The sequence below is a fragment of the Haliotis asinina genome, chromosome 14 (assembly GCF_037392515.1).
Source record: "Haliotis asinina isolate JCU_RB_2024 chromosome 14, JCU_Hal_asi_v2, whole genome shotgun sequence".
Lineage (NCBI taxonomy): Eukaryota > Metazoa > Mollusca > Gastropoda > Lepetellida > Haliotidae > Haliotis > Haliotis asinina.
Window position 1 is genome coordinate 53,966,599 of NC_090293.1, and position 10,000 is coordinate 53,976,598.

General features: G+C 38.8%; 5 non-coding genes across 5 annotated transcripts; all 5 read left to right on the forward strand.

The window, feature by feature from the left end:
* The first annotated feature begins 4,475 nt into the window (after positions 1–4,475).
* Positions 4,476–4,547, forward strand: Trnap-ugg (transfer RNA proline (anticodon UGG)). The gene has a single exon. It is a non-coding gene; the product is annotated as a tRNA-Pro (tRNA).
* A 521-nt stretch (positions 4,548–5,068) lies between these two features.
* Trnap-ugg (transfer RNA proline (anticodon UGG)) lies at positions 5,069–5,140 on the forward strand. Its single transcript has one exon. It is a non-coding gene; the product is annotated as a tRNA-Pro (tRNA).
* A 1,646-nt stretch (positions 5,141–6,786) lies between these two features.
* Trnap-ugg (transfer RNA proline (anticodon UGG)) lies at positions 6,787–6,858 on the forward strand. The gene has a single exon. It is a non-coding gene; the product is annotated as a tRNA-Pro (tRNA).
* A 521-nt stretch (positions 6,859–7,379) lies between these two features.
* Positions 7,380–7,451, forward strand: Trnap-ugg (transfer RNA proline (anticodon UGG)). The gene has a single exon. It is a non-coding gene; the product is annotated as a tRNA-Pro (tRNA).
* Positions 7,452–9,098: 1,647 nt separating this feature from the next.
* Trnap-ugg (transfer RNA proline (anticodon UGG)) lies at positions 9,099–9,170 on the forward strand. Its single transcript has one exon. It is a non-coding gene; the product is annotated as a tRNA-Pro (tRNA).
* Positions 9,171–10,000: the final 830 nt, after the last annotated feature.

Below are 10,000 nucleotides of genomic sequence, written 5' to 3' on the forward strand. Positions count from 1 at the left end.
AAACGTGCAAGAAGGCACAAACTGCAGCGTAAATTATCAGAGACGGTATTACAAAACAATGACTTGAAAAATAAAGTGAGAGAAAGTAAAAAAGACCAACAAAAGAAAAAGAAAGCAGAAAAGGTCAATGACAGAAGAGAATTATCAGGTGTGTTGGAAAATGTTATGGAAACTCCATAATGTTGTCTAGTAAGCATCTATTTCTCTTTTCTGCAATGGTCACAATATGGTCATGGAATGTAAATGGACTCCGGGATATAGCCAAAATGCAAAATGTATTTGCACTAATTAGGAATTCTCAAGTCAATATTGCTTTTTTGCAGGAAACTTTTTGGTCGGATGAATATATAGAAAAATATAAACATTTGTGGCCAGGAACTATTTTATATTCTAATGCAGAAAATGATAGAAGAGGTGTAGCTATATTAGTCTCAGATGGTTTTGAGCAAAATGTTAAGCTGCTTAGAAAAGATGAAGAAGGAAGATTAATAAAGGCTTCCCTAGCTATTGAAGATAGATCAGTTGCTTTATTAAACGTATATGCCCCAAATGAGAGTAAAGAGAGAATAGAGTTTTTCAAGAATTTGACAACATGGATTGAGAAAGAACACATAATTTGTGCTGGGGATTTTAATGAGATATTAAATCCTTTACTTGATAAAGGCATCAACAATATATCGTTTAATATTCAAAGTAGCAATGTTTTAAACGATTTTCTCTCTGACAACAGCCTAGTTGATATATGGAGATATAAAAACTATGACAAAAAAGAATTTACCAGAATGCAGTCTGTGTTAGGAAGTATGAAACAATCTAGAATTGATCTCATAATTGTTTCAAGAGATCTCATTACAAGTGCTGTAAATAGTTACATTAGATATTCCTCTGTGAGCGATCACAGTATAGTAGCCCTCAGATTGGACTTTTCTTCAGTAGAAAGAGGTCCTGGGGTATGGATTTTTAATAATCAGCTTCTGGAAGATTTCACATTCTACTTACGAATTATTGCATTAATAGAGGAGGCACAACAATGCCCTTTACTTAAAACAGATCCATTGATGTGGTGGGATAACTTAAAATACAAATTTAAAACATTTTCCAGATTTTATGCATCTAAGAAAAACAGGGAAGCAAAAGCTGATTATTATAAAATTCAAAATAAGCTTAGAATTGAATATCATAAAATATCCTCCATTTCTGGCTATAAATCTACCGATTTACAATTATTGGAAAGTGAACTAGAGGTGTATGAGAATAATAAATGCAAGGGTGCTATTCTCAGGTCAAAAGCTCAGTGCACGCTGGAGTCAGATAGAAACACCACTTACTTTTTGAACCTTGAAAAAAGTAAACAACAGGCTAATTCAATAAAATCACTGTACAAGGAAGATGGTACTATAGCCAGGAATACAGAGGATATTTTAGATACTGCTCAGCAATTTTACTCATCCTTATTTACTGCTGAGCAATGTGATTTCGTAAAACAACAAAGTCTCATTGATAATATTGGGAAAAAACTTTCTGAAGAAGAAAGACAATCATGTGACGTACCTATTTCTCAGAGTGAGCTTACAAAAGCACTCAAAGGAATGAAAAAGAATAAATCACCGGGTCCGGACGGCCTAACTGTTGAGTTTTATTTAAAGTTTTGGAATATTTTATGTCCCTTCTTTTTAGAAGTTGTAGATGGTATATACAAAGAGCAGAATCTTTCTCGCTCCATGAAAAAGAGTATTATTAGTTTATTTTATAAAAAGAAAGGTGACAAAAGGGACATTAAGTGTTACAGACCTATCTCATTGATTAATGTAGACTCTAAGCTCATTTCTAGAGTGTTGTCGTTGAGATTGAGAAATGTGATGGCTTCAGTTGTCTCCCCTGAACAATCTTGTTGCATACCAGGAAGAGACATAGCCAGTAACCTACATTCTGTTAGAGATGTCATTGATGTTGTCAGTAATCATAATGATGACTCCTATCTCATTAAAATAGATCAAGAAAAAGCCTTTGATAGGGTATCGCACCAATGTTTATTTCAAATTCTTCGGAAATTTAACTTTGGAGATTTTTTCATTTCATGGATTAAGATCCTATATACTGATATAAAGAGTTCTGTGAAATGCAATGGTCATTTGACACCATACTTCACTTTAACTCGTGGAGTTAGGCAGGGGGATCCAATGAGCTCTATGCTATATGTGTTGGTGTCAGAGCCACTGAATTTAATAATAAAAAACAATCCTGATATTCATGGAATTAACATCAGTAATGATATTAATTCTTTGATATACCAACATGCTGATGACACAACAGTTACTGTCTCAGATGTTAACTCTGTCCTTGAAACATTTAGTACAGTTAACTTCTATTGTGAGGCAACGGGTGCAAAAATCAATGTTGAAAAATCGGAAATTTTGTTATTGGGTAAAACAAGGTTTAGAGATTTTTCAGTCAACATTCCGGTTAAAGTGAAAAGAGATTGTATAGAAGTATTGGGCATTTATTTCGGCATCGACAAAGCGATGTGTGAAACTTTAAACTGGAGGAAGAAAATAGACAAAATACAAGCACTGTTAAATTCATGGCTGCGTAGACAGTTAACCTTACAAGGCAGAGCCATTGTTATTAATATCCTTATGAGCTCTCGTTTGTGGTATATGTTCACTGTACTACCTGTTCCATATTGGGTGGAGAATAAATTTACACAAATGTTTAGAGACTTTTTATGGCATAACAAACCTGCCAAAATAGCACACGGTACATGCATTGGTTTTTGTTTAGATGGAGGTCTTAATATACCAGATTTACGTTTAAAAAAATATGCTTTAAGGCTGAAATTACTGAGAGCCTATGTCAATTGTCAGCTCAGTTGTATTTGGAAACAAACATTTGTATATTTTATGTCACATCTTCTGAAAATGAACTTAGGAATTGATGCTTTAAGCCTTGAATATGATAAAGCCTATTTACAGAATATAAGTCCATTTTATGCAGAGTTACTAGCTGCATGGAATGAATTGAATGAAGGAAAAAGACCATTACTTAAAAAGGTAGATGATATCATGAATCAGCCAATATTTAAGAATCCATTGATTACATTCAATGGAAAAACTCTTATGTTTCAGTCATTTATTTCAAGTGGAATTATTTGCATCAAGCATATTTGTTTTGAAGTTATTCCAAAATTCATGTCTGGACACATTATTGTTAATATAATCCATGACACCTTACCTGAGATGGATGTAAGTACCATACAACAATGTTATGCCATTATTTTATTAGCGCTTCCGTCAGAGTGGAAAAAGATCATTTTGTCAGAGGTTGCCACTAACTCCCCATCAAGAGACATAACATGCACTGTTCAAAACCAGGATCTGTCTGTTGATTTATTCACAACAAAATTTTGTTATGAAGTTCTCAGGAAAAAACATTTCAAGGAACCAGTAGCTATCGCTTGGTGGAATCAGCTTGCACTGGATATTAATTGGAAAGATATTTGGATGAATGTATGGGAAAAAGATAAATCAACAGACTCCATACCGTTAGATTTTAAAATTGCACATAATATTGTTTTCACATATGATAAACTTCTAAAAATTGGACTGTCAAACACTGATGTTTGTCCAGTGTGTCACACACAAACAGAAGACATTTTACATCTGTTCGTCTTCTGCAAGGAGTTATCGCCCTTGCAAGACCTCATCATTGAAATGTTGACAGATGTGTGCCAGGACACAGGCTTTAGTTTTGGACAGTTATCTATCTGGTTATTGTTTGGCTTCTTACCAGAAAAGAAGTTGTCGTCTAAAGCATTCATGGACATTGTATTCTCAATTTATCGTCTAGCTGTATTTAAAAGGAGGGTGATATTGAGCCAAAACATTATTTCATTTCACATGAAGGCATTTTTCAAATCATTGATAAGACGTCATTTTAGCCTGTTGTTCTTTAAATATTCCAAAGCAAATCAATCACACATTTTCATTCAAAAATATGTCATGAGCAATACATTCATATCGTTGGATGGAAATGAGATTGTTCTACACTCACCGTTAGATTAGAATATTACATAATGCTTTATAAATACTGGGGTACTCAGATTAGCTACATTAAATATATTATACATTTTTTCGTGTATATTTCTTCATTGTAACCTATAAAAAACTTCTGAACATTTCTATGAAAATATACTTCCTCTCCTTTCAATTGAAATGTTAGGCACTGCCACCCCAAATCTGTGATACATATTTTATTTATGAGGTGGTAGTGTAAGCACTGTCTGCGACTGTAATTCTACAATTTTATGAATAAATATTTTAATGAAAAAAAAATTCTCGCTTAGGGTGCGAGAGGTCCCGGGTTCAAATCCCGGGCGAGCCCAAGCTTTTGATAATCCAAGACGGCTATTTTCCCTTCATTTTATGACTTCCAAAGGCTGAAATAAGAGAGTAATGAAAAGCTAGCCTTGTATCTGTGGCTCGTTGGTCTAGGGGTATGATTCTCGCTTTGGGTGCGAGAGGTCCCGGGTTCGAATCCCGGACGAGCCCTGTATCTTTTGCTAAATAGAAACTGAGTGTTTTGATTGTCTGCCACGTCAGTAACAATTAGGCAGGTGTCACCAGGCTTGGATAACGAGCTTAATTGTCACCTGAAACAAAAGCTAGCTTGTTTGCAGGAGCTCGCAATTGATGAAGGGTCGAATGTTCATTTGGACATTGAAGGTTGAATATGGTTGTAACTGAATGAAATGAAACTCAAACTTTATTCCAACTGCCCCCTGCCTACAATGTCCCTCTCAACAGTGCTTGGCGCAATGTACCAAGGGCAGGACGGACGTGTGTTCATTGCATCATACCATCACGTGAGGTTCCTGTAGCCAACTTGAAGGAAGTGTAGCAAGCGGCTCGTGGGTCTAGGGGTATGATTCTCGCTTAGGGTGCGAGAGGTCCCGGGTTCAAATCCCGGACGAGCCCAAGCTTTTGATAATAGAAGACGGCTATTTTCCCTTCATTTTATGACTTCCAAAGGCTGAAATAAGAGAGTAATGAAAAGCTAGCCTTGTATCTGTGGCTCGTTGGTCTAGGGGTATGATTCTCGCTTTGGGTGCGAGAGGTCCCGGGTTCGAATCCCGGACGAGCCCTGTATCTTTTGCTAAATAGAAACTGAGTGTTTTGATTGTCTGCCACGTCAGTAACAATTAGGCAGGTGTCACCAGGCTTGGATAACGAGCTTAATTGTCACCTGAAACAAAAGCTAGCTTGTTTGCAGGAGCTCGCAATTGATGAAGGGTCGAATGTTCATTTGGACATTGAAGGTTGAATATGGTTGTAACTGAATGAAATGAAACTCAAACTTTATTCCAACTGCCCCCTGCCTACAATGTCCCTCTCAACAGTGCTTGGCGCAATGTACCAAGGGCAGGACGGACGTGTGTTCATTGCATCATACCATCACGTGAGGTTCCTGTAGCCAACTTGAAGGAAGTGTAGCAAGCGGCTCGTTGGTCTAGGGGTATGATTCTCGCTTAGGGTGCGAGAGGTCCCGGGTTCAAATTCCTGACGAGCCCAAGCTTTTGATAATCCAAGACGGCTATTTTCCCTTCATTTTATGACTTCCAAAGGCTGAAATAAGAGAGTAATGAAAAGCTAGCCTTGTATCTGTGGCTCGTTGATCTAGGGGTATGATTCTCGCTTTGGGTGCGAGAGGTCCCGGGTTCGAATCCCGGACGAGCCCTGTATCTTTTGTTAAATAGAAACTGAGTGTTTTGATTGTCTGCCACGTCAGCAACAATTAGGCAGGTGTCACCAGGCTTGGATAACGAGCTTAATTGTCACCTGAAACAAAAGCTAGCTTGTTTGCAGGAGCTCGCAATTGATGAAGGGTCGAATGTTCATTTGGACATTGAAGGTTGAATATGGTTGTAACTGAATGAAATGAAACTCACACACACAAACAGAAGACATTTTACATCTGTTCGTCTTCTGCAAGGAGTTATCGCCCTTGCAAGACCTCATCATTGAAATGTTGACAGATGTGTGCCAGGACACAGGCTTTAGTTTTGGACAGTTATCTATCTGGTTATTGTTTGGCTTCTTACCAGAAAAGAAGTTGTCGTCTAAAGCATTCATGGACATTGTATTCTCAATTTATCGTCTAGCTGTATTTAAAAGGAGGGTGATATTGAGCCAAAACATTATTTCATTTCACATGAAGGCATTTTTCAAATCATTGATAAGACGTCATTTTAGCCTGTTGTTCTTTAAATATTCCAAAGCAAATCAATCACACATTTTCATTCAAAAATATGTCATGAGCAATACATTCATATCGTTGGATGGAAATGAGATTGTTCTACACTCACCGTTAGATTAGAATATTACATAATGCTTTATAAATACTGGGGTACTCAGATTAGCTACATTAAATATATTATACATTTTTTCGTGTATATTTCTTCATTGTAACCTATAAAAAACTTCTGAACATTTCTATGAAAATATACTTCCTCTCTTTTCAATTGAAATGTTAGGCACTGCCACCCCAAATCTGTGATACATATTTTATTTATGAGGTGGTAGTGTAAGCACTGTCTGCGACTGTAATTCTACAATTTTATGAATAAATATTTTAATGAAAAAAAAATTCTCGCTTAGGGTGCGAGAGGTCCCGGGTTCAAATCCCGGGCGAGCCCAAGCTTTTGATAATCCAAGACGGCTATTTTCCCTTCATTTTATGACTTCCAAAGGCTGAAATAAGAGAGTAATGAAAAGCTAGCCTTGTATCTGTGGCTCGTTGGTCTAGGGGTATGATTCTCGCTTTGGGTGCGAGAGGTCCCGGGTTCGAATCCCGGACGAGCCCTGTATCTTTTGCTAAATAGAAACTGAGTGTTTTGATTGTCTGCCACGTCAGTAACAATTAGGCAGGTGTCACCAGGCTTGGATAACGAGCTTAATTGTCACCTGAAACAAAAGCTAGCTTGTTTGCAGGAGCTCGCAATTGATGAAGGGTCGAATGTTCATTTGGACATTGAAGGTTGAATATGATTGTAACTGAATGAAATGAAACTCAAACTTTATTCCAACTGCCCCCTGCCTACAATGTCCCTCTCAACAGTGCTTGGCGCAATGTACCAAGGGCAGGACGGACGTGTGTTCATTGCATCATACCATCACGTGAGGTTCCTGTAGCCAACTTGAAGGAAGTGTAGCAAGCGGCTCGTGGGTCTAGGGGTATGATTCTCGCTTAGGGTGCGAGAGGTCCCGGGTTCAAATCCCGGACGAGCCCAAGCTTTTGATAATCCAAGACGGCTATTTTCCCTTCATTTTATGACTTCCAAAGGCTGAAATAAGAGAGTAATGAAAAGCTAGCCTTGTATCTGTGGCTCGTTGGTCTAGGGGTATGATTCTCGCTTTGGGTGCGAGAGGTCCCGGGTTCGAATCCCGGACGAGCCCTGTATCTTTTGCTAAATAGAAACTGAGTGTTTTGATTGTCTGCCACGTCAGTAACAATTAGGCAGGTGTCACCAGGCTTGGATAACGAGCTTAATTGTCACCTGAAACAAAAGCTAGCTTGTTTGCAGGAGCTCGCAATTGATGAAGGGTCGAATGTTCATTTGGACATTGAAGGTTGAATATGGTTGTAACTGAATGAAATGAAACTCAAACTTTATTCCAACTGCCCCCTGCCTACAATGTCCCTCTCAACAGTGCTTGGCGCAATGTACCAAGGGCAGGACGGACGTGTGTTCATTGCATCATACCATCACGTGAGGTTCCTGTAGCCAACTTGAAGGAAGTGTAGCAAGCGGCTCGTTGGTCTAGGGGTATGATTCTCGCTTAGGGTGCGAGAGGTCCCGGGTTCAAATTCCTGACGAGCCCAAGCTTTTGATAATCCAAGACGGCTATTTTCCCTTCATTTTATGACTTCCAAAGGCTGAAATAAGAGAGTAATGAAAAGCTAGCCTTGTATCTGTGGCTCGTTGATCTAGGGGTATGATTCTCGCTTTGGGTGCGAGAGGTCCCGGGTTCGAATCCCGGACGAGCCCTGTATCTTTTGTTAAATAGAAACTGAGTGTTTTGATTGTCTGCCACGTCAGCAACAATTAGGCAGGTGTCACCAGGCTTGGATAACGAGCTTAATTGTCACCTGAAACAAAAGCTAGCTTGTTTGCAGGAGCTCGCAATTGATGAAGGGTCGAATGTTCATTTGGACATTGAAGGTTGAATATGGTTGTAACTGAATGAAATGAAACTCACACACACAAACAGAAGACATTTTACATCTGTTCGTCTTCTGCAAGGAGTTATCGCCCTTGCAAGACCTCATCATTGAAATGTTGACAGATGTGTGCCAGGACACAGGCTTTAGTTTTGGACAGTTATCTATCTGGTTATTGTTTGGCTTCTTACCAGAAAAGAAGTTGTCGTCTAAAGCATTCATGGACATTGTATTCTCAATTTATCGTCTAGCTGTATTTAAAAGGAGGGTGATATTGAGCCAAAACATTATTTCATTTCACATGAAGGCATTTTTCAAATCATTGATAAGACGTCATTTTAGCCTGTTGTTCTTTAAATATTCCAAAGCAAATCAATCACACATTTTCATTCAAAAATATGTCATGAGCAATACATTCATATCGTTGGATGGAAATGAGATTGTTCTACACTCACCGTTAGATTAGAATATTACATAATGCTTTATAAATACTGGGGTACTCAGATTAGCTACATTAAATATATTATACATTTTTTCGTGTATATTTCTTCATTGTAACCTATAAAAAACTTCTGAACATTTCTATGAAAATATACTTCCTCTCTTTTCAATTGAAATGTTAGGCACTGCCACCCCAAATCTGTGATACATATTTTATTTATGAGGTGGTAGTGTAAGCACTGTCTGCGACTGTAATTCTACAATTTTATGAATAAATATTTTAATGAAAAAAAAAATTCTCGCTTAGGGTGCGAGAGGTCCCGGGTTCAAATCCCGGGCGAGCCCAAGCTTTTGATAATCCAAGACGGCTATTTTCCCTTCATTTTATGACTTCCAAAGGCTGAAATAAGAGAGTAATGAAAAGCTAGCCTTGTATCTGTGGCTCGTTGGTCTAGGGGTATGATTCTCGCTTTGGGTGCGAGAGGTCCCGGGTTCGAATCCCGGACGAGCCCTGTATCTTTTGCAAAATAGAAACTGAGTGTTTTGATTGTCTGCCACGTCAGTAACAATTAGGCAGGTGTCACCAGGCTTGGATAACGACCTTAATTGTCACCTGAAACAAAAGCTAGCTTGTTTGCAGGAGCTCGCAATTGATGAAGGGTCGAATGTTCATTTGGACATTGAAGGTTGAATATGGTTGTAACTGAATGAAATGAAACTCAAACTTTATTCCAACTGCCCCCTGCCTACAATGTCCCTCTCAACAGTGCTTGGCGCAATGTACCAAGGGCAGGACGGACGTGTGTTCATTGCATCATACCATCACGTGAGGTTCCTGTAGCCAACTTGAAGGAAGTGTAGCAAGCGGCTCGTTGGTCTAGGGGTATGATTCTCGCTTAGGGTGCGAGAGTTCCCGGGTTCAAATCCCGGACGAGCCCAAGCTTTTGATAATCCAAGACGGCTATTTTCCCTTCATTTTATGACTTCCAAAGGTTGAAATAAGAGAGTAATGAAAAGCTAGCCTTGTATCTGTGGCTCGCTGGTCTAGGGATATGATTCTCGCTTTGGGTGCGAGAGGTCCCGGGTTCGAATCCCGGACGAGCCCTGTATCTTTTGCTAAATAGAAACTGAGTGTTTTGATTGTCTGCCACGTCAGTAACAATTAGGCAGGTGTCACCAGGCTTGGATAACGAGCTTAATTGTCACCTGAAACAAAAGCTAGCTTGTTTGCAGGAGCTCGCAATTGATGAAGGGTCGAATGTTCATTTGGACATTGAAGGTTGAATATGGTTGTAACTGAATGAAATGAAGCTTTATTCCAACTGCCCCCTGCCTACAATGT